We start from the raw sequence: 25,553 nt of genomic DNA, 5'->3' as shown, positions 1-25,553 counted from the left end.
CAATAACGGCTTCTAAAAACAATGGAAAGTACACAATGGACCAGAAGAGACAAACTCCCTCATTCAAAAAACTAATATGCACTTTCAGGTGGGAAATGTGACACAATATTTGCATAAATGAAAGTAGATGGAAGCATACACATCTCGACAACTCTGTTCCTTCGCATTATAACGGCTTCAAAGGCACTTCACTAATGTGGAGGAACAAAAACAGAAGAGGAAAGAGAATCTTTGAGCAGACCGGGCCTCTCGGTTCGGGCCACACACTCGGAACATGAAGCAGATCCCCCTCGGTTTAAGCCCAGCATTTCATTCCTTAGACTGAGGGGAAGAGGACGTGTACGAGTGGGAAGATAAACGACAGCGTGTCAAAGTAGTAAACGCTCCGTTATGATCACGCTCATGAGTCACACACAACCTACAACCTGACCCTCGAGGATGTGGCAGTGCACCATAAAGTTCCCAAAATATCTCTGAAACAACCTGATGAAGCCTCAGAAAGATAAGAGTCAAGGTCGAATCATTATTTGGACATGGAAATTGAATTTGATGTTTGTATGTGAAATACTCAAACATCTGAAAGCACTAGTGTAGTGGCCCCCCGACGGCGGGCAGGGTGGGGCTGCACCATCGGGCTTCAATAGGACTGACATCACCTTGGAGCTGTAACGCATTTTGTTCCAGCGAACCATGTAGAGCAGCATTCATCAAACATCCTCGCTGGCTGAGGTTCGCCACTTGCACAAACGCCCAGGATCTCAGACACGCACCTATGGCCACACGTGTGCACACACACACACAATCAGCATGATCTCACACGTGCACGGACACACACGCTCACAGGCAACGTCCCGTATGAGTTTCACGTCACCTCAAAGCCGTGAGTCCCGTCGGGGTCCCTGTGGCGTGAGCGGTTCTTTTTCTTTGTCTTATTTCTCGACATTCCCAGACAGTGTCTCTGAAGGAATCGCAGGAATCTCACCGTGATGTAATCAGATGTGACACGCGAGCTGCGAGCGTGTCGAGTGTTGTTATCCTCGTCTGATGCTATTGCTAATGTAGGGTGACCAGATTTGAGTTTGTGAAGAAGAGGACACTTTGTGTATCCACACTTGTGCTGCTGAGCGATTAAACATCTCTCTTGTCCTGCCTGTGTTGTGATATACAGTAGGCCTACATGCCTAAAAGGAGGAGAATTTTCGTGTATCTGGCAACACTGAGATCGGTCGACCTGTTCTCTCTACAGTCAGAGCTCGCGCCAGAAGGTGGACCGAAAGGGAGATACCATTTCCAAAACTTGTAAGGGATAAATACTAGTTTGTGAAAGACCCAGAGAAACACAAATATCCGACGAAGCAAAATCCCGACGTTTTTGGAATCCCTGCCGGATGCATTTTGTAGGCCTCAAAAAGAGGACATGTCCGGGGAAAAGAGGACCTCTGGTCACCCTAGCTCATGTGTTTTGCACCGCTATTGGGAATCGGTAATGCCTGCACGAGGACATATATATGTGTGTGTGTGACTGTGTGAGATTACGCGACGACGTGCTCGTCTGCAGCTCTGGTCCGTCCGTGCACACGCGTGTTCACATGTCCGTGCACACGCGGGCCGGCCGTGGGTGCCGGGTAGGAGAACACGCGGCTAACGCACAGCGGGTTGCGGTGTGAGACAGGCCAGGCCGGCCGGTGACGGTGTGCAGCCGCTCTCCCGCCTCGTTTATCTGCCGCGGCGGCGGACAGAATGCAATTTCCTGCGAGGGGGAGGCCGCGGGGGACGGAGCGGGGAGGGGGCCGGGGGATGCAGAGAACATCAAAGGCCCCTGAAAGCTCTCGGGAACTTGAGTGCTGCCAGCGCTGCGTGCCAACTCGCTCGCCCCGCGGCGCACCCGGACGTCAGACACGGCTCCGCGCGCCGCTCACGGCGTTCGTCAAGACGCGAGTGTGTGCGTGAGCGCGTCGGGTAAAAATACCCCTCCGGTTGGGAGGCTCGGACACCTCGAGCGGGGGCACTCAGGGCGGCCATTAGGCCCGCGGCAGGACGAGGAGGAGGTCACAGTTTATCACCCTGCCTCTCCAACACAAACACCCGCTCCTCTCCTCTCCGGCCCTCCCTCTCCGCCGCGTCCTCCAGCTGCTGTCAGTGAGGTGAGCGGACAGGTTCGATCAGGAGGGGGGGGGGCATGCTCTGGAGTGGAACCTCTAAATGAGAAGCAGCGTGGCTCCGTGTGTTTTAGTGTTTTAGTGTGCGTGTGTTGAGCTCCTGTGCCCATGCGGCCTCTCGCCTCACCGGGCTTCGGCTTCAAGCGCTCCTCCCGTCCGCTTGGCGCCGACGAGACGCTCGTACTCGCGTGTGGTTTCTGACACTGTGAATTAGTATTTGCACTTCGATTCAATTTCATTCCCATCCGTGTGTGTCTTTTGAGTGTGTTCTTTTCCTATCATGAGGGAAGAGGGATGATAGGGTATATGACAGGAAGTAATAAGGCTGTCTCTGCTGGGTTTCATGTCTTGGCCTCCTCCTAACTTCTTTTTGATGTGGTGTTCAACAGGCGGAGAGAACGGCTCATCCACGTTGAGCTCAGACGACGGCACCTGTACCCAATATATCGATCTTTCAAAAACGTTGACTTCCACCGTTGTCTTCAATGAATGCACATCCCTCTGTCCACTCATCACAAGTGGATGAATGAGTCTTTATGGCTTTACTGTTTCCATTCTTTCTGTAAATACAGAATACATGTTGACGATCGTACAGTGTGATAGCAGCTGGCAGCTGGTTAAACAGGCCACAGCACTGACCTCTGGACAACAATGTTTGTATCCATCGGGCCGTGGCTGGGCCTCAGACAAACACAACATTCTCCACATACAGCAGCTGCGTGGAGCCGGTCCTGTGCCGGCCCTATCTCGAGCCTATCACTAACAGGATGGCTGGCACTGCCTATGGAATGCTTTTGTCTCGGTCTGTGCATTACGGTGCGTGGGGGGTCATTTAAGTGACCTCCGCTCGTTGTCTTCCGCTTTCACTCAGTCTGCTATATTTGTGCGTTTCGGCGCGAGACCGCCTCACTTTGTCTTTCAGTAGCAGCTCTTGGAAGGACGGTTAACCCGGTTACTTAAAAGGCCAGAGCTGGAGGTCTGGTTGGGGCTAGAGGGGCTGGACACCGGGTGTGGGGTATCTTATCACGGCCATCAGAAATGCCTTGTCAGCAGCCATTCATCGGGCTTAGGGAAAATAAACCAAACTGCCCCTCCCCTCCCCCAAATGACCGAGTTAGACAGATAACAGCAGACCAAGGGGGTCCCCTCTCTCCTTTCCCCACCCGTCTATCACTCTTGTTCCCCCGTCTCTCTCTCTCTCCCGCTCTCTGGCTGGTTTTATTGGAGAGGAAACAGAAAACAGAAAGCCTCAGTGTGGGAAGCCGCTTGTTATCTGAGAGTCTTGGGAATCGAGGCCTCGGCAGAGGCTTCACTCAGCGCACTAATGAAAGCAGGACGATTTGGCCGCTTTCGTTCCCAACATAGTTAGACCCCCCCATCCCCATCTCAGCGCAGGTACTCCCTCTGCTTCCAGTCCCAGCTTCCTCCTTCCTCCACAACTCCACGCCTTGACCTCTGGTTGCCTTTCGGGGCAGAGTGACCCAGTAATTACACCAATTGCTTCTTTTGGAAATGCTCACCTGTTGCTCTAATGCCGCGACGACTTCTTTTATAAGGCCCGTACTTTTAGCCTCAATAATTACAATTTGATGATGACTGAGTTGAGCATGGCCTCCACAGAAAACCTGCATGTTTGTGATGTAAATGAAGTTGATAATGGTCCCAATAGTGTTGTAACAGTGCACTTTGTGTGCAGTTGCTGACATCTCAGAACAGATGCTGTGCACAGAGTGTTTGTTCGGCTTGCCCCCATAGAAAGCATGATGGACAGGTTTTTAAAAGTCACACATGGCCCCTTGAACCATAGAAAATCCCCTCTATTCAGCAGTTCATTAAGGCTGGAAGATTTAAGTTTCCCCAACGAAACAATGCAGCAGAGAACCACTAAGTTCACCTTTGTTTGCCGCATAGCTGAGGTTTATCGTCCCCAGGTGAGCAACTGAGAGCTCCTCTCTGTTCGGATTCCCTCCATGCTGTGGCTCTCCCAGTGGAGCCGGGGCAGGGAGGCAGCGAGGCCATGTGAATGCTGCAGTAAGGTAAGACTTGGCCGCCGGGCATCCGGAGAGAGGGCTCAGCTCCTTTTGTGGTGGATCCCTGACAGGTTGGGGCGAAGCGCAGACCAACCCCTCCCTTCCACTTTCACCTGTGATATTGTCCCAGGTGGAGGGGTGGAGGAAGAGACAGAGGGAAAGGTGGAGGGGTTGCAGAGGAGGCACTGAGATGTCCCCATAGGGCACGGCTTCTGTGTAGCGCGATATCCCAGTGGGCTTTGCCGGCCTCCAGAGAGAGGTTAAATGAAGCCAGGGCTGTCTGACGGACAAAGGCCGCAGGTCAGCGCCCGGCCCTTTGATCCGTCCCTGCCCTCTTCAGACCACAGAGCCAGACCTTTTTGTTTCACCTTGCTTTTCTATCCCCAGGGCTAGCCCCCTTTTTTCCTCTCAATCTGCCCCCGACAATGGAGTCACTTACAAAGCTCAGAGCGTTGTATGGTCTGCCAGTCACCAGAGGGGAGAGGTTTCAAAGGGAAGGTAGTGGGGCTCGGTGTCTCCCAGGTCCCTACTGAGGAGATAGATACTGACTCTTTCAGGCCCCAGCACCGGGCCACCACCCCACAGCTGCACCCAGCACACGAGAGGCCGATTTAACAAAGACACGGAGCGGGAAGCTGTGGAAAAAGAGCAGGGGAATTCATTTCCATGTGCTTGACTCCAGCTCAGCACCTTAGTGTGAGAGGATCTGTACTTTTTCACTTTTAAAAAAAGTTCACTTGGAAGTGTACGATAATTACAAGCAGACCTAGGGCGAATACACAAACGCATTTAGAGGGTTGTAACTTTGAAATTTCAGTGCCAAAAAACAGCTTGCTGAAATATGACTTTCAGTTTTGAGTCTCTTTTTCTTCATTTCTCTCTAATGGTCATGTGGGGGAGGAAAGGATTTATCTTGGAGCTGCAGATGCTCTTTAGCAGATCCAGAGAGACAGAGGAGAGCGAGCATGTTTTGAGTTCTTCTCAAGCCCGTTCCTCAGCCAAAACACTCGTCGTTGTATAAAGCCCAGAAGTAGCTGACCCCCCCCACCCCCCCATCTGTCCCACTGTGGCAAAAGAGACTACAGTGTCAGGACATCAGTAACAATGGAAGTAGCCACCTTCATGTTGGCCAGGTCTCACCAAACACAAGTCATGTTGACTATGGGTGACTGTGGGTCAGTGGGTAGCAGCTCCGTCTTTCAATCAGGGGGTTGGAGGTTCAATCCCCGCCCTAGTCGATGTGTCCTTGAGCAAGACACTTAACCCTGAATGTCTCCCTGTAGCTGCTCTACGCTGTGTGAATGTAACAGGATTGTAAGTCAGCTAAATGACATGTAATGTGAATGTAATGTAACGTCTTTCTGAATGGTGGCTTTCCAGGACCCATGTAACTACATTTACTACTTACGAAACGACCTGTAATGTAATGTAACCAATGTAGATTTTTTTCTGACCCAGTGGTAGCAAAAATAATCAAACAATGAAGTGTATTAGAATAGATAAAATATCTCAGCACCTTCTGAACTGTAAATCAAGAGGTTTGATCCGATCCTCACAAAGTACACAATTTATGAAAGATTACAAAAGTATTGTCATTAACGGTTTTAAAACAATGACTCGAGCTCGATGCTGTCATCTTATCACCTTTAATTGGCAACCGTTATATTAGGGTGTGAGTGGTACATTTCCGTGTCTCTCATCAACATAGATAAGTGTGTGTGTGTGCGTGTGTGTTTGTGTGTGGCGGGGGCCCTCAGTGAGGGCCACAGGGGCAGGAATGTAAAGGCTGCCCTGGGGGCCTCTATGGTGCTAATGGATTAACAGGCCAGCTTGGCATGCTAATGGAGATTGTCTGTGATGTAATGAGCTTCTAATTAGGTCACCTCTGAGCTTGACCCTCTTGTAATGAGGATGGCAGAAGGGAGAGGAGGGGCCGGGGCCGGTGATAGCACCCTGACCTGCAGGTGTGAACCGGCCCGGCTGTAAACAGGACTGGACATTCCTGGCATTCTCAGCTCAGCATCCCCTCCCGAAACTCCCCTCCTCCTGCCTGCCAATAACCCTTCTCTCGCGCTCTGGGTGGATACACACACAGAGTAACAATTGGAGCCACATTTCATGCTCCAAGGTGCTTCACGGTTCCCTCGAATTCAGCTATTCTTTGATTGTCAGACGCTATTTTTCTTCATGATATCCTTTAGCAGGAGAGACGCAGCATCACGCTGCCTGGATTCAAACGCTAAAGGGTTCTGTGGGGGGGGGGGGGGGGGACTATCTAATTAAATGTGCAAGATTATAATCGTCCTTGTGGCGTCTCATCTCTTCCCGCTCTACTGCTCTCCGCTCGCAGCGTTATTAATCATTCCCTTCTTCCTCAAACCGCCTCACTCGCTCTTCCTTTCTCTTCCTCTGCCTTGGCACAACGTGGCGCACTGATACCACCTCAAAACCCTTTCTGAAAGAACAAAACGCCTCTATATTTCTGAGGGGGAGAATAACCGCCAGTGTGAAGAGACTTATCCATCTGGAGTCATTAGAAGTGCACCGGGAGAGCACTCCTGCACTACTGCCAGCACTTTTATGGCTTTAGTTATTGGCATTGCATTATTATATGTTTTGCATGATTGGTCTAACTGGGATTTTACAATGTGGTCTGAAGGATGGTGTTGGGTAAAGTGTAAATGAGGGAGGCTTTATGATATTTTTCTCTCCTTTTTTACTTGTTGGATGGAATTGAACAATTCACATGTCACCGAGAAGCAGACGGTTCTAATTAAGATCCTAGCGGACACGGTTTATGCTTCTAAATTCTTGAGCACACTTACATGCGTTCAAGGTGACTTTAAAGGAGCTGGTGTCGAGACTTGGCGTTTGTTGTTCTCGGAGGAGCAGATAGCATCAGTGAGGTTTATCAGGCGTGGAGGGCGGTGACCAAGATGCATGGAGCTTGAGGAGGAGGGGTGTGACAAATGACCTCCGAGCACTTGGTTGGAGTTCAGTCTTTGCCTCTGAGGCAAAAAAGTGTGAGCAGGTGGGGAAAAAAACATGAGATGACTTCAAGAATGATGTCAAACTTTCAGAACCCATTGCGCAACTGAAGTCACTGAAGTATTGTGACCAGTATGACCTGAGGGGCATATCCATGCTGCTCCGTCCACACATCAGAGGTCATTGGAGGTTTCGGTACATTCCAACTCACATCGGGGTAAAATGGGTCTGCAGCCCTCATAACGTCTGCTTCTGGGAAATAAGTTACTTCAAGTTCAGGATGAACAGACTCCACACAGAAGGAAGTGTTCATAGACAAACGGGATCTTCCCAACAGTGCCAACCGAGGTAGACAAAGATTTCTGGACAAATATATTGACTTTTGGGTTTGTAAAATTTGGACTCGGTGCCTGGATTTTTTCCGACTCGACCTCTGAGGGCAGGGAGTCGCGTAGACAGGAACCCTGAAGTAGTAAGTGGACACTCTCTTTACCAGTCCCTCGTTCCCTCTCTTCTTTTAGTGGCCTAGACTCATTAAGCCGTCTATAAATGGTCCGGTCTTAATGAGGAGGCTTTTATAGCGCTCTCCCTCGGCCTCCAGGGGATAATCAGACGACGGTAGGAAGTCGTCTGTCTACGTTGCCTTCCCCTGTTTCTCCGCGGTGGTCTGGCCAGGCCGAGCACCACACAGCATACGTCTCATCCACCTCCACCTCAATGTCTTTCTCTTGCTCCACCTCGCTCTCCCGCTCTCTCTTTACCTTTGCCATTGTCCCTGCGTGTAGTTTATTTCACGAGGTGATAAAAGTCAGCCGGTGCCCAGTACTCAGGCCATTTGCAGGTCTTTTAATTGCCTCCTTCCTCCCCCTCGGCCGAGCCGGCTGCGGCTCTTTTACGAGGCCGAGGCCCCGGACCCACCGGCTGCTGGTCGCCCTTTCAAGGGTCTTCCTCCTCTCCAGAGGGATGTCCCTCCGTCTCCGGAGGCACGGACGCGACAATTGTCTCCATTTTCAGATGATACAGCAGAGTTGGACGAACATGCAAACACGTTTTTTGCCGCCGAGATTGAGGACCGATGGAGGGAGTGATGAGAAGTGATGAAGGGGAATTTGTCCTGACCAAGTTTGACACTCTTCACCCCAAAGCGATTTGATCTCTAAGTCTCACAGTTTCTTTAAACCCTCGTGGATTAGAGACTTCGCAGCAAGCTTGAAAATCCTGTTTTGTTTGTGTCAATAAAGTTTGCTTGCACGGCTTCACTTGTAGCTCTGGTGCTCTCAAGACATCAGTGTTTACTTAGTTGCTTAAGTAGATAATGAAGATTCATTTTATGTGTTGCTTTTGGTGATTAAAAGTGTATTCATCAATGTCATGTCAGGCGGTGCTCGAATGAGGGTGAAAGCCTATCCCTGAACAGATGTTTACCACAGAGGTCAGAGAGCACGCTGTGTTTACATCGACGGGTTTAGGACGGACATGTTTAGAATTGGAAATGCTGCTGTAGGCAACGACTTTAATCAAATTACCTTTTCCTTTCCTCATTCTCTCCCCTTCAGTCTATCGTTGCTCTTAAGAACTTTCTTTTTGTCCGACAAGATTCAAAACAACTGCTGCCTAGCGTCACTGAGTGTATGTCACTTCCTGCCTTAGGGTGAGTGCGGCCTCACCACTTCCTCCCTTATTCATTCCAGAGGAGGGCTCTGAAATGCTGCTCCATCCGAGCGAGCCGAGGGCCTCGGGGCTCTTTAAAAGGCATGCCGTTTGTGATTTGGAATAAGATATGTAAATGTGTAATGGCCTTTAGTGTGCTTCTAAGAGGGAAGTTGCTCAGCAGCTGCTTTTTGTAACTGTGTCGAAAGTCATTCCTTTTAATTCTTGGCAAGAGATACAAAGAGGGGCTGCGAGGAGAGAAGGGAGAGGCACGGCTTGTGGGAAATGGAATGATAGCTCAGACCAAAACAAATTGTTTCTGGTTTCACTTGGGCCCGACCCGATTATCAGACTGAGTGTCAGATCAGACGACTGCCGGAGCAGAAACAGTCCAGATGGAGGAGAGAGGACGAGACCACGAGACAGTTCACTTGTGCAAGTGACAATGATGTGTTAAAATGTGAATGCAAAACAAAACGTAGTGTGTGTGTGTGTGTGTGTGTATACTGTGGAGGGCCAGGAGGTTGAATGTCAGGTCTAAGGCCACGGTCCTAGCTGGGCAGGGGGTGGGGGGGGGGTGGAGGCCGTCATTTGCGAGTCCGAGTTGCGGACATGAGGGAAAAGTGAAATCCACTCTCAGATCCTAATGATGTTTTCTTTCGGAGTGAACAATCTAAACACGTCCATTGCTCAGTAACGTGACCCGGCGCGGGGTCGCAGTCTGGTCACCGCAGGAAAGGCTTATGTTTCAATTACCGAGGCTTGAATCAACACATCCGCTAAACGGGACTAAAAGGAGCGTACGTGCACGTGCGTGTGCACGGAGGTGACTTTCAGAGCGTCTTTAAGATGGAGGCCGTCACACAAAATCACTCAATCAGAGGTTACGGAGCAACAGGAACACAATGATGACGTTCAGTGACTTTCTGGTCGAGTGTGACTGCATGTCAAAAGAGAAGCTGTGTTGACAGCGATGAGTGGGGCACACGGGCAATAAGTCACGTCAGTGGTGATCATTTATCGTGTTTTAATTGGGGGGTGGCGGGTGTGTGATATCCCTTTTTTTTTTTTAAACCTGTGGTTGTAAATGATACTTAACCCTCCTGTTACCTTCACATTTACGAACATATTTTACCCTCGGGGTCAATTTGACCCCAGCAATTAAAACCTCCAGAAAATTATTAGAATTAATATTGTTTCCCAAGTTTAAGTGTGAGGTACTTTATGTTTGTTTGTTGATACCTAAATAGCCCTTTAAATATATAAAAAAGTTGATATTTCTTATGTTTGACAGTGAAAAACAGCCTGGGGTCAAATTGACCCCAAAGAACACCGACGTTAAACATTGAATGGGGTCAAATTGACCCGAAAGGTCACAGGAGGGTTAAGCGAGAAAAGGAACCCCTTGAGTTTTCTCTTCTTCTTCTGTGCTTCTCTGTTCCTCCCCTCTCCTGTTTTACTCCTCTAATTGCATCATCACACCGCGTCTTCACTTCCTCGGCTCTCTGGTGACACCTCTGCCTGACTCACAGCGATACCTACGTGGTGTTATTATGGCTACCGAGCGGAGCGTTTGGGTGAGGCCCGCTCTTTGTTGTTGACAGGATAGCGGTGATTAACGTGCCTCCTCCTGACCCCAGCTGCAGCTCGCTCATCCCTCCCTCCTCGGTCCCTGCTGCCCCTGATGCCCCTGATGCCTGAACCCGCGGCCCTGGAGACGGCCTCCGCCGCCGCCGCCGTGTGCACGCATGCGCTGCTCTGTATGTCCAGGGAGGTCATGATGTGTGTGAACGATGGGGGTTGTGTGTGTAGGTTGCTTCATCATTACCTAATCGCTTACTATAACTTTAAAGCGTTTCCACTGTTTTACAGAAAATAGCTTCAACCGCTTCTTTTTTTGGGTTTCATATGGAATTTGCCTAAATGGTGTGATGTCATCCTTCCCCACCTAAACCCGCCTCGGGGCACTATAGACAAGGGAAATTAGAGGGTGACTTTCACATAAAAGACGAAGGCTTGGCTGGTTTCAAGTCAGGTGATGCAAAGGAAAACATGCAGGTACTCACTGGCCAGGTTCATTTCTGCTGCTCAGTAGCGACAAATTTATTTTTAATTACAGAATAAACATCCTGGAAGTCGTTTAATTTTCCAGCCAGGCGCTGTAATCAATTTCTCTTCAGCGTGGCTTGGTGAAATAGTCGATGACCACAAAGCCCGAACCGCATTCAAGTTGGATTAAAGAACAGGCCTTCGGGGAGCTCGCCGGCCTGGCCCTGAAACCACCCACTGCTCCTTGTGTGGCTCCGCTGTGTGTGGGTGGAGATGTGCACGTAAGGTGTGTGTGCCTGCGTGTGTGTGTGTGTGTGTTTGCATGGACGCAGACGCGTCTTAACATTAAACGTCTGTGTGTGTGTGCACGCTTATGCGTAAGAAAACGCCACTGCCCAGAAGGATTCTCCAGAATTAACCGGCTGTTGCTTTTCCATCTCTCCCCTCTCCTCCATGTTTGCCCAAACACAACCCGAGCTTTATTTCAAGGCAGAAAACAAATATTAAGTGCACGGCTTCTGGCTCGCAGCTCTCCGGCTCTGCATCTGCGTGGCTCTCGCTCGCTTCTGTTCCTTCACGTCTCAGATATAATTATAGCTGTCCGAGGATGATTGCATGTTTACTCTGGAAGCTGGCCGACTGCCTGCCCCCAGTCCCCGAGGAGCTGCTGCTGAAAGGGATTCCCCTCGAAAAGCACCACGAAAGTGTCTTCAGCCGCGCTCAGAGCAGATAGAACGACCCGAGGCCGAGAGGGAGAGACATCCAGAGAAGAAGGGAGAGAGAGAGAAAGTGGCTTTTATATTATCATTTTTATTTGAAGGGATCGCTCCACCGCCGCCACCACGCGACACTCTGCCTCCTCTCCTGAGCCGGCTGTGAGCAGTCTGGCCACCGAGCGGCGGACGGAGGGCGGGATGGAGTCATGAAGTGAACGACTTTTAGTGTAGACGACAACACATTTACATTTATGCAGACATCAATCCGTCTAACATGCTTCTGGGATATTTTTTATTGCCGGTGTTGAGGCTGAGTGAGAGAACAATGAACACATCTTTAACTAGAACGGGCACTCGGTAGAGCGCATACCTTCGCATATCACAAGATTGGGCATTGCATTATGAACATGTTGGCATTAGTTGCATGCCAATTGGATAAAAATTATGGTAAAAAGAAGATTTTGACCTTTTCATGACCTTGACCTTTGACCTGATCAATCCCAAAATCTAATCAAATGGTCCCCGGATAATAACCAATCATCCCACCAAATTTCATGCGATTCGGTTTAATACTTTTTTAGTTATGCGAGTAACACTCATACAAATAAATAAATGAATAAATACACGGCGATCAAAACATAACCTTCCGCATTTTCAATGCGAAGGTAATAATGCAGTTCATACAAATAACTTGTGTTATCTTTGCATTGTTTCACACTTTAATCAGCAAGTACACAAACTATCTCTCACTGGAGCCGCACAGCCTCGTGTTCGCACATTTCCACGAGTTAAACCATACTTTACAGACACTCCGCACCGCGTGTAGATTTGTTGTTGACGTGGCCAAATGACGTGTTTTTAATGACCAGAATGTGCAGACCACACGTTGATGTTGCCTAGCAATACCTATTAATCTCTCCATGGCTGCTATGCATAAAGGTCCCTTTAGGCCAGGCAAAGGTCATCATTCCACACCTAATTAACACTCCCCACATTCTACACACACACACACACACATGCCTCACGCACACACTGACACCTCCTTGAAGCCAAATGCATTATCTTTAAATCAAATCACATAGCAGCTTGTTTGAGGTACAGTAGAATGCAGGTTTGCAGCCAGGCTGGACCAAAACATGTGCTTATGTCATGCTTTGACTTGTTTACAGTTTGGTATTTCTGAAGGCAGGCAGGGCTGACCTGTAACTGTTAGTTGGCTGGTAATCCTTGGGAATTTTCTCCAGCTAATCACCTCAGCCCTCATAACATGCTCAGAGCTGTGGGCCAGTTTGACAGGAATGAGCACAAGCTGCACACAAAGAGGCACGAGGCGGAAGTTTAGTGCCTCCTATCACATCTCGACCCGCCGTGTAGGAACTGGGAGAGCGGGAGGACACGGCGACGACTGAATTAGCAACATTATCATTTTTGAACTGTGATCGTCAACATCGTGTTTGCCTCAGGGGTCCACAGAGTGCATGTGGGCTGCAGTGAGGTCACACGGTGGATGTGCACAGCTTGTATATTTGTGGATGTTTGGTTGTAAACTGCTCTTGGTTTTCAGTTCCCTAATTTCCTGAATGAGAACAAGTAAATAAATACACGCTCGCACAAAGAGACTTGAGACGACGAAGCAACACTCCTGTTTTATCTCCATGATTCCAACTCTTTTTTTAGTGGACATACATCAGTTAGCACGCACACACACACACACACACACTCCTTTTAGCTGCAGACATACCAAAGCCCACGCATCCAGGCTCGCCTCAGCGCTGTCCTTGTGATGGGCGGTATCAGCGCTCCCTGAGCCCGCGAAGGACGATAAAAGCCAGGATAGCTGGGTTTTATCTGCTCTGCTGAAAGTCAGCCATTGACACGGTGCACTTTAGAGGAAGTATCACTCAGGAGGAGAACCCATCCGTCTTCTCATCTCCTTGGTGACAGTTAGTTCCCCTTTCTGGGGCAAGATCGCACACATGAGAGGGACAGCTTTGGCAATTAAATCTATTACGATTGCTAGACGTGATATATTTGGTGTGAAAGTAAATTAAAGTTGCTGCTGCTGCTCTTCTGTTCTCTCCGATAAAGGAACATTCTGCTTTTATACAACCTGGTTATCTAAACGTCAGGAAGTGCAGTGAGTTTGACAAGTGTTTGGAAGTGTGTGAAACCCGAACGCCCGGTCCGGCCTACTGTATGGTGTCCACATCGGCTAACTTAAAGCTAACAATGACTCAGTGTCTCCCATTTAGACTCTTTATCCATCTAAACTGGGGTTTTCTCCTCCAGCATTGTAGTGAACTTAATTCTTTCGCAATCGCCCACTTCACCAACAGCAACCTCAACAGAACAGTCACTCACGGACAGCGCCTATTTTTACAAACAGACAAAAGGAACAAAACCGGAGTCGGTGAGTTTGTCCACCATAATTTGATTGCTGACAAGTGAGGGGAAAAGGGTCTGTCAGCTTAGCGACGATACCCAACAAAGGGCGATCTCATTGTAAACGTTGTAGCACTCAATTGCTGGATGATGGGGCGCCGCACAATGGAACAGCAGGCGGAGCCGGGCCTGGCGAGGGCCCTCCCCGTGGCTCTCTACTGCAGTAATGACAGCCTAAGTGCCAACAGCAGGTGTCTTCCATTCAAGGCTGGGCAGGTTAATAAAGTTTCTCCCTGAAAGTCAATAAACAAGAGCTTGTTCACACACTGGCTAATTGTCCTCGCTCTTGTCTGTGGTCTCTCTCTCTCTCTCTCTCTCTTGGTTCTGTGCCAGGAGTAAGAAAACCAAAAAAGAACTGTTACAACATAATCGGGCCTAATGTATGTTATGTGATCATTTGTCTAAAAAAACATTTTGAGGATGTTTTTGACAGACACTATTCCCCACCAGGCCGAGACGGCTGCAGGTTAAACATCACCAGTCTCTGCAATTAGGGATACTTTCAAACTCAGCGCCATCTTTGCTATCTGCGTATGTGTGTGTGTGTGTGTGTGTGTGTGTTGATCAGGTAAGTCTTCACAGTTCCTGGTATTTATTCAATCTGTTCCACAAAGCATCAGCTACATCAGGCCAGACAGGAGTTTGCATTTAGTCACGGATATGATTTCCATAACACAAATCTTTCACTAAACATACCCATTGCTAACCTCAGCCATATAGTTCATCGACTAGAACAATAATCCTTCCTTGGCCAAAACCATAACCTACAGTTGCATGTGCAGATCGTGTAGCGAGGAGAAGTCTTACAAAATAAAAAGTGATAGACGCTAAATAACTTTGTTCTTGAATGTTATCTGGGATTTTACAGCGTTGTCCAACATCCACGTTCCTAAAACGGCAGAGAAAAAGCAGAAAAGGAAGATAAATGTGACAAAGTGGCGTTAACAGAGAGCATGGATGGATATCAAAGAGGAAACATGATGACCTGTAAAAAGCGCCCTGCTCTGCTGGATAACGCTGCAGAAAGCTGGACTGCATTATAGAAAGTTAGACGTGCTACATTCTTCCTGCACATTCACTACTTCCTGCATTGGCGCTGAACATTGGCGTACTTCACGAGTTGTGAAATCGGCCAATATAATTGTAATTCCTAGGAATTAGATGATCCGTGCAAGGTCAAAGGAGACAGGATCAACAACAGTAAACAACTGGGAAATTAAAAAGATGTTTTTGTGAACATCCCTTTATCCTTCCTCTGAAGTGGGACCTGTCAAATCTTGTTGCAATCCGCTTTAAAGAACCTCCGCCGTCCTCTGTGCATATCGGTCACGCTGTTGTCGTTCTTTCTCTGCATCACGAGAACGAAACCAAGTCTCTTGCGTTGCATCTTTAACGAGAGCCGAGTAAACGACTCCCCGCGCTCAAGAAAAGTCAGTGGAAAAGCTTTCACAGAGAGAAAGAAAGGAGGGATGGAAGAACACACAAAAAAGACGAAAACCTCACACCACAACCATGCAGCAAATTGGTTCAGTGCAGTGAACCTGTGTTCTGTGTTTGGGAAGGCAATAAGCAAAACGGAGGGAACATGAAATGATATCTCAGCGCATTTATCTTGATAAGAGCGGAGGATGTCGAGGCGTAATGGGAACAACATGGCTGGTAATGAGAGGAACAGGCATGATGGAGGAGTAGACATGGATTACCAGCATTCCTCTTGATGGGGTTTTATGGAGTTAAAAAAAAGGCCCAAAAAAAGAATAGAGCTCCCTCGTTTATTTGATTTTAGAGGTTGTGGTTGGGGAGAAAAAAAGCTCGATAAATGCATGTTTCATCAGGGCTAAATATTTCCACCCAGTGAAAAAAATGCCTGAAAGCAAACACAAGCCAGATTGTGGACTAGTGGTAGGACGATTGTGGGTATTTGTTTACATGTCGCTGTGTGTGTGTGTGTGTGTGTGTGTGTGTGTGTGTGAGAGAGTGCCTTTGCAAATAAATACCAAGCCTAACCGCTCTCCGTGGCATAGCAGGTGCTTCGAAAACAATGGTGGAGCTTAACGTTCGTGTTTACCAAAGCTGCTCTTACTGTGGAGTGTTTAACAAATAAAAGAGAGGAGGGGCGAGGCAGAAGATTGATTAGAGGCGCTGAAACGGGGAAGAACGAGGTCAGAAGTGTTCCTGCAGCCGACCAAGCTTCGCTAAAAGTGAAAAACATATTCTCAATCTTCCTGGTCTCTCCGTGCAGAGAGAGCTGAGATGTGAACTTCTTCCATCTGCAGCTCCTCACAGGTTCATTTGAGCTCTTTAACGCTTCCTATGTTAAAATATCTCCTCTTTTCTTTCACTTTCAGCCACATCTTTGCATCATATATGTTTTGTAAAAGAAAACGTACAAGTGTGTGTGTGTGTGTGTGTGAGGTCATACAGACACGATGATGCATCTCCGCAGTGTGTTCCCGGTGTGAGGTCAGTCTCCTGTTGTATCCACAAAGAAAGCAGCTCCCGCGCATTTCTGGAATGACTCACATTCCCCCCCCCCTGCTCTCTTTTTAATTATTGCTGATCTTTTTCTAGGTTCCTAGCCAAGATCCCCCCCCCCCCTTTGCTTCCTTCCTTTCCTTCTCCCTCCTGACTCGTCCTTTCTGCCGTGTCACTGTCGGAAACTGAGGTGAGATCCAGAGAAAGCAAATCCACCGAGCTGCGGCGGAGGGTACTCCCTTCGCGGTCATCTGGACTCCATTTTGTTTCCTTTAGATGCTATCTTTGTGTCATAGTGCTTTGCAATCAAACAATAAAGTGTCAAGATTAAGAACAAAACTCTGTTATGTTAATAGTTTTTAAAGTGCCTTGAATAAACAGGACTTGTAAGATGAGAACTGTTCATTTTCTCAGCTCTACATCACGAGTGCCAAGTCTTTATTTCATAAACAAGATTAAATAGCACTTGATGTCGTGTTCCCATGCTCCCTGACAGCAGCGCTGGTATACAAACAGATTCATGTCACGAGAGTGAAGAGATGAGATTAAATCCGACTGCGTGTCTGAAAACAGAAGCAGTTCACTAATAAAGATAAAACAGCACCGCACGAGGTACTGTCTGGAATACGAGGAGCCTCATATTCGTTCTTATAGCTACCGTTTGAGTTTAGTTTGTCGTTCACGATATGATCAAAGTGAATTTTTAAAACAGAAATAACTTTTCTTTTAAGGATGATTCTAGTATATTATGAACGTAACCATGCATCCACTCACCTATCCGGTCTCGCGAGTTTGTCGGAACAAATATTTCTATTTATTTTTGTCGTTTTGGCCAAACGGGTTATCTCAATGTTTATCCAAATCAAAGGACAGCTACGGCAAGCCCAGCAGGTCAAAGTTTAACCAGGAAGACCTTCAGTATCCGTGAATGGATTTTAGGCAGTGGTAACCATTAACCAGTTGCTTTTGTTTTCTCTTCACACCATATCTGGCACAATGTTTGTGACTTCTTTGTACTAACTGCTTCATTTGAAGCACGCTGAACCCCTGAAGCTCCCAGAATCACAGAAGGTTTGAACATCTCCAGTTCAAAGATCACCGAGCGGCATATTCGGCCAAATCTGTTAGATTTGTTGGAGCGTCTGAGTAGAGGAATGTTTGCAGCAGAGGCCGATTAGCTGGAATTTCACCTGCAGATTTATTTTCTGGGAGCTGAAAGTATGATGACAGAAAGTAACTCAATACTTTCACACATTATCCCCGTCCCCTCGGACTCAGCTAAATCACCGCCGTAATGGCTGCCGTGTTTTCCTTGCTCGCCACCATCCCCTCTCCCCTCTCCCTCCCTCCCCTTTGCATCGCTCCCTTCTCCCTGCGTCTCCCAGTTGTTGTTTTTTTCCTCCTCTTTCTTCCTCGATTTACTCCGATCTGCCCCACGGAGACGGAGCCAGAGCACCTGCAAGTGCTCACTTTGAAAGATGTTGCAGGCCCAAGAATGCGCGCAGTAAACACATGAGAGCTGTATTTATAATAAATCAGCTTTATGGCCCTCTGATGGAGGTGATATCAGTGAAATTTATGCTGAGAGACCTCGGCGTCCTGAGCGAAGCAGCTGCGGGATAGCACTCCACCCCCTGTTCCCCACCACCTTCACCCCCACCTCCCCGCCGCCCCGCCCCGCGGAATCGCCCGGTCCGACTGGGGTTCGAGAGCCCGACACAGTCCTCTCTATGCGGCGGGGCCCGCGGTCCCTGGAACGCTGAAGTCCGGACTGAAATAGAGTGTGGGCAGGGTGGCGATAATGGGTCACGGTGTGTGTGTGTCTCTGTGGTTGTGTGTCTGTGTATTTAATGTAGACCGGGTGGCACAAATAGCATAAGCCTCATGCAAGAGACCGGGGGAGGGTCACAGAGTTTAGTAAGTAAGTAAGTTAGTAAGTAATTTATTTTCCATAGGTACATACATAACGTGTTCATACTGACAGACATTAACAACAGAAAAAATGTACGAATGGAGGACCGTCCAAAGACCGAGGTCTGTAGGCTCCTCTGAGATGAGGAGTTGGACGGCCCCGCCCCTAACCCTTTAGCCCCTCCCCTAACCCTTTAGCCCCCCCCCCCCCTCCCAAACTACTACAGGCACTAAGACAGTACACACACATATGGATCAAAACATAAAATGTCGTACAAGCAACAACAAAAACAGAACAGGAAAAAGAAAACCAAAAGAAAAAGAAAGAGACATAGTAAAAATAATAATAAAAGGCAAATGTGAACTACTGATAACTTAGAAAAAAGAAATAATATCACGAACATCAAATTATGTATATACATTTTATTTTAAATATCTTTCCTCTATTGTACTGTGCCGCCAGGCTGTATATCAATATTAATAACTTTCAAAATGAAGTGAGATGGCGTTTAAGGCGAGAACCAAGGTATCCGCCGATACGTCCGCGTTTCTTCCACATTCACCCGGAAAACGTTCCCTCACAATCGTCCACGTTGTTCTCCTGTGAGCACGGTGAAGCTCAAACAGCTGAAACGCCTTTCAGTGAAACCCCAAATCAAAGCATGTGGTGGGACCGGGCTGCACAGGTTCACACACACGGCCCTGTGCGATGCACACGCTCACACGCACTGCCGCTCCCAGGATCCTCCTCCTCCTCCCACAGATGTTTCTTGTCACTGCAAGCGATTGGACAGACAACAAATGAATGAAAGCAATGATGTCACGGCCGTGTCTGTGTTCTCCGGTTTCACCTTACAGAACCCATTCCCGTCATTCCTTGATGAAAGGTGACCACCCGCCATTATTTGGTTTTCAACAGATGCAGGCAATAATAACAACGGCTGAGGCCCCGATGGTTCCAAGTGTTCCCAAAGCCTCTGAAACGCTGTGGAGTTACACATAATCAAGCCCCGAAATAAACCACATAAACAGTGAATTACTGTGTTGTCCTCTGATGTCATCTCCGGCTCTCCTTCTGCCAAGAAGGGTGCAGCAGCTTCTGTAAATGTTTGTTGTCCTTTTGTCAACAACCCCTCTTCAGGAGCCGACACATGTTTACCTATTCGGTATCGCGCCGAAACGACACAAAGGTGGAAGAGCAGAACCTGGGAGTCACGCCACACGGCTGGAGCGCCGTTGGACATGCCGCTTGCTAATCATGCTCCGGGGCAGGCGGTGCAGCCTGGAGGTCCTCACGGCCTCCAGCTGGAAGGGCGTGAGCAGCAGTCACCTCCTGAAGACGTGAGCGTCCAGCATTTCTTATATTACTGACCTGTATGTATAAATACGGCTGGAGCGAGAACATGTTGAATGAAGTATCTATCTACCTATCTATCTATCTATCTCTCGATCCACCTACCTACCTATCCATCCATCCATCCATCTATCTATCCATCTATCCATCTATCCATCTATCCATCTATCCATCTATCTATCTACCTACCTACCTATCCATCCATCTATCTATCTATCTCTCGATCCACCTACCTATCCATCCATCCATCAATCTATCTACCTATATATCTATCTATCTATCTCTCGATCCACCTACCTATCTATCTTTCTATCTACCTATTTATCTATCTATCCATCTATCTACCTACCTATCCATCTATCTATCGATCCACCTACCTACCTACCTACCCATCCATCCATATATCCATCTATCCTTCTACCCATCCATCTATCCATCTATCCATCCTTCTATCCATCTATCCTTCTATCCATCTATCCATCTATCCTTCTATCCATCCATCTATCCTTCTATCCATCTATCCATCCATCCATCCACCTATGTGTAATAGATACCATTTCAAAAAGCCATCCAGGAGTGCTGTGATGGGAGGAGAGAAGGTGAGTCTGACTCAGAGCAGCACGAGGAGCCGACTTCTGGGAAGTCATCTGGTTGCCCACTTTCCCCTCTGCTCCTTCTCCTCTCCTCCCTCCCTCCTCACCCTCTCCACTCAGTGTTCTCACCTCCTCTCCCCAGGCGCTCCCCTGTGGGCGGGGCGACGTGCTGGAGGGGAAACCGACGTAGTAACGCAACAAATTTGGCAGTTACCCCGACACTAACCGCTGGCGTGTTTGAGCCGTTGCCGTGGTGACCAGCGGGCTCCCGCAGCAGGGACCGGGCCTCCTGTTTTTCGCACCTAGAAGAGAGGAAGCAGCTTGGGATGGAAGGTGTTGGTTACAGGAACAAAGAGGGTGGAGGGAGGTGGACTCACTTGCACTTTTACTTTGTTATATCTTTTAGTTGTGTTCTGGTTAAGCTCAAATTCTGAATACCATGTTTATTCACATTTCTTTCTAGACCGTGCTCTGGGATATCACCACGCACATAAACAAACAAATAATTTCAAATGAGGCCTCAGAAACCATTGATAGTGAGCCAAACCGCTAAAGACAACAATAACTGGAGTAACATTCATCACAATCCTGGCTAATATCACTACAACAGGAAACTTTCCCAGTAACATTTTATTCCGGGAACTGATTTAGGTTTTTATGAAAAGGACAGAATGTTGCATGCGTCAACACAGAAATGTTGTCTTTGTGTTTCCTGGATGATAAAAGGATATTGATGCATAAACACACAGCCATTATACATCTGACATTTGAAAAGAAAATTTTTCGGGTTTTTACTTTTTATTTTTTTCACTGGGAGCGGTATCTAACCTCCTACACTCCTCAAGGGCCTGGCCCCATCTTCGAAGTCTGTGTCAGTGTGTGTGTGTGTGTGTGTGTGTGTGTGATCTCCAGCCGCAGCCCTCACGTACGCTCCTGCAGTAAAAGAATAATATTAATAAAAAAGCAACAACTTTTAATGCTCCTAGCTCATTTTGGAATCGTCTGTGTGATGTCGCCGGGCCCCGGGGGCCGGCGGTGGAGCACCGAGAAGAGAGATATGTGGCTCCAGTTAGCTGGAGCTGTCACAGCGTCTCTGAAACGACAGCAGAACAATCCGACTGCTCTTTCCTCCCGTCTTCATCTTTATTTTTGTCTAAAGCGCGCGTGTTTGAGAAGACCGGAGCGTCTCCTTTAACGACACAACCCGACCAACTCGGCTCTTCCATCGCTGCGGCGTTACTCGTCTCCGTCCAGACGTTCAACGGGAAGCTCGATTTGACGTGGAATTAGAGGTAATGTGACTAAGCATGCTTTTAAGAGCTTCCCAGCAGTCAACAACTCGAGTTACATCTGGCCTCGTAACTATCTGATTTAGGATCGGCTCGAGCCCACCGGAGGTGCAGACCGTAATTTAAACGAGAGAGAATTAAAACAACCCTGCAGATTAATTCCAGATTATATTCAGCTCAGCAGCGACATGATCTTAAAGATTGATTCTGATGATGTTCTAGATTTTCTTATCTTCAACAAAACTATTACAAATGCATCGATGAACCAAGCTGTTGATGTGGAATAGTTGAAAAACGTTCCCACGCGATGTGCTTTGTCCGGTTTGAGTGATGTTCGCTCAAACCTACAGCGGACAGTTTGGGAAAAATATTGAGTTATTTATGAAGTGAAAGTTGTGACCTGTATTTAAAGATGTCCGTCTTCAGCAGTAAGACGTGGGCTTGTGACTGAGAGCCACACACGAGCCGAGCAACGAAGGAACTACGGTGGGACGAACTAACAATTTGTTAGTATTTACATGTGATTTGTTGACAATCAGAAAAATGCAGAATAAAACCATCAATTAACATGATGACCTCGTCCCACGTGTGCATGTCTGTGCCGGCACACACACACACACACACACACACACACTGTACGGTATGTTAGCGTGCCTGCGTGAGTGTGTGTGGGGTAAACTGTATCCCACCCTGAGCTGCAGCTCTCAAATCAAGGCCCTCAAAGTAAACAGTGCACTGCCAGAGGACCTTGTTTATCAAATCTGCAATTGCACTCATAGAGCAAAATGACCTACAATTACAAGCCCAGCTAGAAATTAAGTTTTCAGTCAGCCATCCAGAAAAAGATCACAGGATCTCCTGCAAAAGGGCAGTCCTCCCCTTCTCCTTCTATACCTCCTTTTTTCTTTTTTCCCTTCCTCAAACGCCAGACTGTCACGGCTGTTGAAGGGACGTGCTTCCAAAATGTGTCCCTCAGTTTTTGTGAAAGGCTTTTAGGTCGTTTCCATGCACACTAACACACGGCAGTTTGAGAGTATATCTGTCACGTCGTCGTATTTGTCACATTTCCTCCCAAAACAACCACAACAGGCTCATTCTCCCAAGCACGAGAGCTTTGTTGCTACCGGCCTCGCCAAGATCCTCCGACCGCTCCTAAAACGTCAACCGTTCCAGCAGAAGCAATTACATGCTGCTGCCCTGCAAGCAGAGTGGAGAGGTTCTCTCTTTAAAGTGTGTCAAATTCCCTCCTAGTTTAATGATGTGGTGCTGGGTGGAACCTGGAGGCCACTCTCCCCTCTCTGCTCCGACGTGAGAGCGTTTTCCATGGCACCGGCGTGCAACCTATCGCTTCCCACAGAGCGATTGGAATCGCGGCGGATCCCAAAACCTGGTTTACAGCATTCCTGGATGACCTCATCGCCCGATCACCTAGCGCTCCGTGCCAAATCCCGAGCAGCAGGCCAGACACCCCTGAGAGTAACATCCGACTACACCGTGAAATATTACGTCAGGAGTGAGTCATTGGAAACTGAGAACGGCTTTACATACTCACAAACACAGGAGCTTTCCTCAGACTGGATTAAACCGGCGGGTAAGCCGTATCACTGGAAGGAAACGCGTCACTTCTGGCAGCCATGTTGTTCGGTTCATCGCGGTACAGTGCATTTAATCCAGAATGTGAATAAAGATCGAGAAGTAACCATTGACTTTTTTTTGTTCATGGTTTTGTGTTATTACACGTGTAATAACGTTGCATTGCATTTAGTCAAAGGATTTAAAAATCAATTATGAATACGAGCATGCGTGCTGACCCCTCAAGTCAAGTCTTTGAGGAGCTGAACTGTGACACAAGGCTCCTCTCTAGTTCACATCCAGCTGTTGTGCAGTGTTGACATTACAAATAAATTCACTTTGACAAATACTCAAACTGAATAAACAAATCGCTCTCTCCTAATATATCAATTCATGCTGCTTTTATTAGTGTTTTGACATATAAGTCAAGCACATAATCAGTCAGCATGTGCAGCTTGCTCACAAAGCAGGAAAGACCATGGAGCGGTAGCCCCGACGGCTAGATATATGTACAGAATATTTCATCATAATCACGCTTTATTAGTGTTCTCCTAAGTGGTACTAACAGTCTGTTAGTTAATTGAGAATGTGAGTAATGCAATAGAACAGTCAAACCCAGGGTCACACTGAATACACTTTTTGCAATCTTGCTTATTAATTTTGAATCACATTTACAAGCATTCCCCCCAAATACTACTCACCTTCTTTAAGTTGTTTCCTTATAACAGGCCTTCTTATAGTATCGGTGTACTCTTGCTCGACTCTGCAACACAATCTGCTGCTGTTCCTTTATGTGCACGTCTGTTGCGTGGCTTATCAACCGGTGAGCATGAAGACGTACAGATTGGGTACATCGAGAGTGTTCTGACAGGTTGCATCACCGTCTGGTACGGGAACTGCACCGCCCTGGAGCGTAGGGCACTACAGAGGGTGGTGCGGTCGGCACAGTACATCGTTGGAGGTGAGCTTCCCTCCATCCTGGACATATACACCAAGCGGTGCGTGGCCAGGGCCAAACGGATGATGAAAGACAATAACCACCCCGGCCACAAACTGTTCACCCTTCTACCGTCAGGCAGGCGATACCGCAGTATCAAGTGCCGCACAAACAGACTGAGGGACAGCTTCTTCAGTCAGGCCATCAGGCTGCTGAACAAGGACTGAGACCCTCATTAACACTACACACCAGAACATATTCTGTGAATATCTATGGCCATGGTGTATATTTTATTACATTGTTTATATATATATATATTGTATATATATATTGTATGTATATACATATATATATATATAGTCTCAAAAAAAGTGTATATTTTATTACATTGTTTTATATATATATATTGCCATGATGTATATTCTATTACATTGTTTTATATATATATTGTTAATACTTTCTTCTTTTTTTGTGTGGATATTGTATAGTTTATTCTCATTCTTATTCTTTTTTTAGTCTGCTACTGCTGTCGGGTGTTTTGCACATAAGAATTTCACGAACCGATTATACTTGTATAAAAGGGGATGTGACAATAAAAACTTGAAACTTGAAACTTGATTCTTGTTGTACATTTATATAGCAGTTTATAATCATAATAATAATCATAATAATAATAATAATAATAACTAGAATGGGCACTCGGTAGAGCGCATACCTTCGCATATCACAAGATTGGGCATTGAATTATGAACATGTTGGCATTAGTTGCCAATTGGATACAAATTGACCGTGCTATGGTAAAAAGAAGATGTTGACCTTTTCATGACCTTGACATTTGACCCGATCGATCCCAAAATCGAACCAAATGATCCCCGGATAATAACCAATCATCCCACCAAATGTCATGCAATTCGGTTTAAAACTTTTTGACTTATGCGAATAACACGCACGTATACAAATACTCGGCGATCAAAACATTACCTTCCGCATTTTCAATGCGAAGGTAATAATAATACATTTCATTTGGAGGCGCCTTTCAAGTCACCCAAGGTCACCTTACAATAAAATAATATAGGATAAAAGATAAAAGCATGAAAGATAGAAACAACATTAAAACAGAACATCAACATAAAAACAAGTCCAACATTCACACGAGACAATCCCGATTAATCAATACCAAACTTAAAAAAAGAAAAACGAAAGCAGCGGAGGAAGCGCGGCAGCAACTTGCCAGCGGACGTTCCTCCTCAGGAAAACAACGATTCTAACTTCCAGCCATCAAGTCCATCTTTTGGACTCCTTGTGGTTCTTATTACCAAACAAGTCATCTGAACACAATGTTCTAAGGCTCTAAGCTATCTGAGCTTCATTTTCTAGCTAGTTGATCA

The 25,553-nt window shown here is 47.2% G+C and overlaps 1 long non-coding RNA gene across 1 annotated transcript; it reads left to right on the top strand.

Annotated features, from left to right (window-relative positions):
• The first annotated feature begins 2,065 nt into the window (after positions 1-2,065).
• On the top strand, positions 2,066-21,124 carry LOC130201554 (uncharacterized). Its single transcript, XR_008833214.1, has 2 exons — positions 2,066-2,144; positions 19,562-21,124. It is a non-coding gene; the product is annotated as an uncharacterized LOC130201554 (long non-coding RNA).
• Positions 21,125-25,553: the final 4,429 nt, after the last annotated feature.

This window comes from Pseudoliparis swirei, chromosome 11 (assembly GCF_029220125.1).
Source record: "Pseudoliparis swirei isolate HS2019 ecotype Mariana Trench chromosome 11, NWPU_hadal_v1, whole genome shotgun sequence".
In the NCBI taxonomy this organism is placed as follows: domain Eukaryota; kingdom Metazoa; phylum Chordata; class Actinopteri; order Perciformes; family Liparidae; genus Pseudoliparis; species Pseudoliparis swirei.
The sequence above is the reverse complement of the archived record's forward strand: the minus strand, read 5'-3'. Positions and strand labels throughout refer to the sequence as shown.